General features: G+C 43.0%; 1 protein-coding gene across 2 annotated transcripts in view; it reads left to right on the forward strand.

Annotated features, from left to right (window-relative positions):
* wnt5b (wingless-type MMTV integration site family, member 5b) overlaps nucleotides 1–6,076 on the forward strand; it is a gene marked incomplete at its 5' end in the record, with an annotated part of 62,707 nt that overhangs the window by 757 nt on the left and 55,874 nt on the right. The window lies entirely within an intron of this gene.

The raw sequence follows: 6,076 nt of genomic DNA on the forward strand, positions 1-6,076 counted from the left end.
CTCAAACAGTGATCGGTAATGTGGATTTTAGAGGTATGATGACACTTTTCTTTCAACCTTTATGATAGTTTGATGTGTGTATGTAATAACTTTTGTCCGTTTTTGGGGCTCTATCCTCGTTGTCAGAACTTTTAGGAGTTTTAATGGGCGATTTCTTGAACTCTTGAACTTTTGAGGAACTTTTTTTACATTCTGAACAGAACACACACATCAGATATGAAAGAAACAAAGAAGCTGGTTCAAACTTGGTCCACTGGGCTGCTCAATTTGAACTTGTAGACGTTTGGTCCCCACAATGTTTCCGTTGTCACAGTCTACTTACATGGCTTATTTCATGACTTTGCCTCCCATATGACAGTGGTGAAATGCAGTGTGTGTGTGTGTATGTGTGTGTGTCTTGCGTTGCGGTGGAGACCAGGACTATTTTGGTCGAAATGTTGCACAAATGTTTCTCTCAGGATAGAGAAGTTGCTCTGCCTGCCTTCATCTGGGCCAGAGGCTGCATGGCATCTTAACTGCACGCTGACACCCATCTGACGAAGTATTGTAAACGCAATGAGGAGGATCTCCACATTTTGAGTGAAAAGCTGGCTTATCACAGATGCTAGGCCCTCTACATATTAGTCTATTCGCCTGTATATAAGCATATGTGGCGTGTCAATGTACTGTGTTTGGTATCGGGGGCAGCTGCAGGTCAGAGGACCCCTGTGCAATCAAACAATATACCAACAAGACAAGAACTGTACGATTTGATAACTTAAAATGTGCTCTGAGAAAAGCAGAAACTCAACTTTAGTGGTGTGTGTTTTAAATGATCGGCTTTTATTTGAGAGGGTTTTTTGTTGACAGGATGTTTCTGAATACTTTGGAAATAATAAATGGATTCAGTTAACAACACCAAGAAGCTAATATTTGTTGATTATGGACGGCTGGTTTCATGGAGGAGCTGGTGTGTGTTTTCTCCTGTTTGGTAAGAAGACATCAGTCGACCTATTGAGGCTTTATGCTGACCTTTGAACTTGGCTAGATCTAGAAACAGTCCTTTTGTTCCACACACATTTATCCCGACGACAAGAACTTAAAAACCGGTTCAGTGGCATCATAAAACACAACGAAAACATGGTTCATTTAAAAAAAAAAAAAAAATGTATCCTTGACTTAATCCAGCAACATCGTTGGGATTCATAAAAAGGAAATAAAGTCAATAAAAGAAAGTCATCATGGTACATCATAGAAAAGCCAACATCTTTCTTGTTTGTGAAGGGCAGACAGAGCAGAGAAAGGGTTTCTCCGTCTGGCAGCACACGTGAAGATTCTGACAGAACGTCAAGGCCGTCGCTGGTGGTGACATCTCCGGTTCCCCTCGCACTTTTTATGGCTTTAAAAGTCTGAGACCCACCTGAGCTGTGGAGCAGATTGACAGCAGGGCTGATAAAACCTGAGGAAGTGTGTGTGTGTGTGTGTGTGTGTGGAGGATGGGGGGGGGGGGGGGGGGTTTAGTAACGTTAGATGTGTAGGTAGAGGTGGTGAAAAGTTTTGCTGTCAACAAGTTGGCCATTAGAGAGAGATAATCTCTCTTCCTCCTGCCTCCCCGTCTACCAAGTCAACTCCTTCTCTTCCCTCCCTCTCGCTCTCTCAGTCATGACGTCCATGTTCTCTTTACTTTCCTGCCCTTTTGTTCACTTTTCTGCCAGTCCGGTATCACGTTGGATTTGATTTTCAAGATTGTGTGCAACTGAACCGACTCGAAACATTATCACTTTAGCTGGAAGATGAAATAATTCGAGGATTATATTGCTCTTTCCAAACCTGTTCATCTCAAAAATGCCTTTGGTTCAAGGCTCAAATTGGGGTTTTTAAAAGTTCTTAAATGTGCAGAAGTAGTTGGTTGAACCCAAAATATGGATTTGTTTCTCAGGAAGACGTAGCCCTTTTCTCATGTTATTTTTTTCTTTGCGTCTGTCTGTCTGTCTGTCTGTCTGTCTGGCTGCCCTCTAACTGGAGAGAAAGAGCTTTTCTTTAACCAAACACTGAAGTGCTGCTTGAGTGTCTTGTCCCTTGGGACTCGGTAATGAGGGAAGGGGAGTAAGTGTGTGTTCTGTGTCTCCACGCTCGATATATGAGAAGATGGGATGTCTGCAAGCATCAATGGATCCTCATGGTCATTCAAGAGTGTGTTGTAAAGTCTGTGTGAGTGTGTGTGTGTCCCGTATGTTCACACACACAATGGCTTTAAAAGCAAGTAGGAATATTCTCCAATGTAAAGTGGCCGTCAAGTAGACTTTCCACAAACTCTTCAGTGAAAAATCTGCATTAAGAGGTTAAAGTCTGAATGTGTGTTTCTGTGTGTAGATGTATGAGTGCATGTTTTGGGGGGGGGGGGGGGGGGGGTCTTTAACACTGAACGTGTTACACGAGTGTGTATTTTTGCCCAGTGGGAGCACTAATGACTAACATGGACACACACAGATGGTGGTCCATGTGAAGAGGATGGCCTCTCCAGTTGAAGAGCCAGTATTTTAAACGCAGGTCTCTGATTGGTTGACTTGAATCCTGGGAATTCCTCCCAGGACAGTGTATGATAGCGTCCGGCTTAACCCCTCCACTCCTGGTGTGTGTGTGTGTGTGTGTGTGTGTGTGTGCGTGTGTGTGTGTGTTTGTGCCTCTAAGGGTTTTGCACTTTGGCTCGGGACAAAACAAGGCATTTGGAAATATCACCCTCAGCTGTGTGAACTTTAGATGGATATATAGATAGCTATACATATATATATATATATATATATATATATATATATATATATATATATATATATATATATATATATATATTATTGACCAAACAATAAATCTGTGAATCGAGGAAATGATCAAGATTAAGATTATGTTGAAATGTTGTGCGTTTTATATTTATGGTTAATTATTCCTTTTTTTCTTCTTGTAACCCTGTTTACCAATTGAGGAGTTTGAGTCATTTGAACGATTACAAAAACAACATATACACTTAGAACACATTTCCTTTCACGTAAGACCAGAATCAACGTCATACCACCCTGATAAATGCAAGATAGCCCAAAAATATTGAGGGAAATAAAGCAGAGCTGAATCTGCAAATATTTTCATTTCAAAATCCAATCATTTTCTAAATAGATGGAAACACTGTCGTTTCTTGATTGTCCTTTTCACTAAAATAGAAAAACTGTAATACACGTTTATGACTTGATTCAGAGGCTGCAGCCTGCAATGAAGCTGCTCCGTGTGTGTGTGTGTGTGTGTGTGTGTGTGTGTGTGTGCACATTTCTGCATTTTTTTTGTGCAGTCAAAATGTGACCCTTTGGTATTCCTTACCGTGTCTGCGCTTTCTGCATTCTCGACGCCTGCACATGTGTGTGTGTGTGTGTGTGTGTGTGTGTGTGTTTTAGGCTCTGCAGGGCCGGCGGTTCAGGGCTATGCGGTGATGTCATTGGGGTGGCAGGGTGGGGTGACATGGGGTTAGAGTTTGGCAGAGGTCCTGACTCCATCAGCCCTCAAAATGTGTCTGACCAGGAAGTATGTGGCTGTCCCTGCTTGTCTCTGTGTGTGTGTGTGTCATGCTGTGTGTTGAGTGTGTGTGTGTGTGTGTGTGTATGGTCAGTGGTAGCGGTCTCCAGCTGTATGCTTGCAGTGTCCTACACTAATAGTAAAAGTGGTTTATGGGACACTTTATAGAGCCTGAAACCGTTTTAAAAATCCGGCAGCCCGATACAAGAGGACAGACCAAACCAAACAACCACAAGACACGCAGCCTGTGACCAGAGGAGCCGGAGTTACTGAGCACTGGTGTAGTAAAAGCTCACCACTGATTATATTTGACATAAAATCCAGAATTCCACCCCGATAATACAATAAGAAATGTCTTTCACCAACAATACTTGAATGTAGAGTTTTACTCGAGTTACTCTCGTTACAACCCAACTCTTCTTCACTCGCCTGGAGTCAACGAGGTACGAGCCGGCACTAGGGGCCGAGCAATCGAACTATTCTATCAAACAAATACGTATTTTACTCAGCCCCGAATCCAGATCGAGTCCCAAGGTTGAGGAACTCTGCAGCCTGGCTGCCTGACAGCGCTGCTCTCTCAATCTTCTGTCACATGGCTTCTTAAAGCACAATGTTTTTTCCAAGGTTTCCACCAACATCACACAAAGAAACATGTCCGAAAGGTAGGAATATTAGAGGGAAACTATGGCATGACATAATGTGGAGAGCATGCATTCAGTGTTTTGGCTCCGCTCCGTTGTATAAGGGCATATGAATGGAACAACCCATATAAACAGTGAGATCATTACAGAGCCAGCCTTTCTCCTCTCCCCCTCTCCTCTCCTCTCCGTTGACCCGATCCAGCGCTGATAAAACTATCAACAGCCCACCTGCACCGGGGTTGGAAAGACGTCTAACTCACACGCACAAATACACACACACTCTTGGCCATGTATGAACCCAAACCCAAACAGATGGGGACAGAAATCTTATTTAGCATGTGCTCACTACAATCAGCCGATTCTCTTCTTAATTCTCTCGTTCCTCCTTTTTTACCTCAGTGTTTTCCCGTAAAACACCTCATTCGTTGTTTTCAGTTGAAGACATTGCAGGTTGGAAGTGAGTCTCACCTAATATGATAAGTTCTATCACTACATAGTGTTCCTGCCATATGTAAAATAGGCGGTGCCATGCTCACTCTTCGTGTCGTAGAGGTAAGAAATATAAGGTATAAGGTAAGAAAATAGGTCGTATTTTCGGGCTGCATTGAGTCCCGTGGTCTGAGAATAGGGTGGAGGGACATATTTCTGGGTCAAATCTCCTCACACCCTACAAGAAACATCTCTGCAGTAGTAACCTACTACTAGTAGGTTACTACACCTTAACAGTGAAGAGTCCTTCTTCTTCTTCTTTCCCCTAGCGTTATGTGATCAACATATTCATGACATGCTTGGGAGGAGACCCTGCGGTGTCAGGGGTCGTCTTTACTCTTGCCTTCGTCTGCATTTTGTCATCAGCTAAAAATTCTGGGGTCCTTAATAATAATCCTTTTTGAATCCTTTTTTTTCTGTTCATCTTTTAATCAGAGGCCAAGGCTCTGCCAGGAGTGGGATTTAAACCCACGTCTGGACATACGGAGACCAGAAAGCCCTTTTTATTGTGGAAGGAGTTAAAACCTTGAGGTCTGGCGCCTTAGACCGCTCGGGCCATCCTGACAGTTGAACCATGAACACAGTCTAGAGTTTACAACTTGCACGTCAATAAAAGTTACACATTTCCAGATGAGTAGGAAACTTGGAAAGTGTATAACAGCGCCCATTGAGCTGTTTGATTCTGAAACTTTAGGAGGAGTTAATGCTCAGGGATTTGCTCGAGACCACTGGCATTGACTGTCGTAATCAGTTACCCGTTCCCAAAAGCCCCACAATCTATTTGATTTCCATCCCAGTGTTTGAATGAGCCTCTCAAAAACGTACTCTGCCACATCAGTGGCATTCTTGGGATGAGGCCCAACCTGTTGCAGTCTTTCCTCTTAGTATAGCGCTGTCATCAAGACAGATTGCTGGACTGGCTGCCGCAGGCAAAGGTCAGCTATTGATTTCAGTGACAGCTGATGTCAGAAGATCCTTCGTATTGTGAACAAACGCTTTCTTTGTCTTCGATAGGTCAAGTTTAATGTCAGTTGTATAGTTTTACTTTTTGAAATACTCTCCTTAAAACGCCGCCCAATGTGGGTCTCGAACCCACAACCCTGAGAGACATGCCGGATTCAATCGTACTCGGAATCGAACTCTGACACAGACAGTGCAATAGAAAGGTCATTTAAGTCGGAATTCCAAGTTGGAAACTCAGGGAAGAGTTATCTTTATCTCTGATTAACTTGATTTGTGCTTCTTTGCAAACATGCGGTCCTAGTTTCCTCCTCCTGACCCTTTCAACAGAGTTCCATGTGTTGAATTAGATTTTCAGAAATGTTTCCCCACAGGCTTCTCTAGTTGTTAATTTAAAAATGATTACGGCATACACTGCTTCTCTTCCTTAATGGTGCTGTGGTAATAGA

Source organism: Melanostigma gelatinosum (genome assembly GCF_949748355.1).
Source record: "Melanostigma gelatinosum genome assembly, chromosome: 22".
Lineage (NCBI taxonomy): Eukaryota > Metazoa > Chordata > Actinopteri > Perciformes > Zoarcidae > Melanostigma > Melanostigma gelatinosum.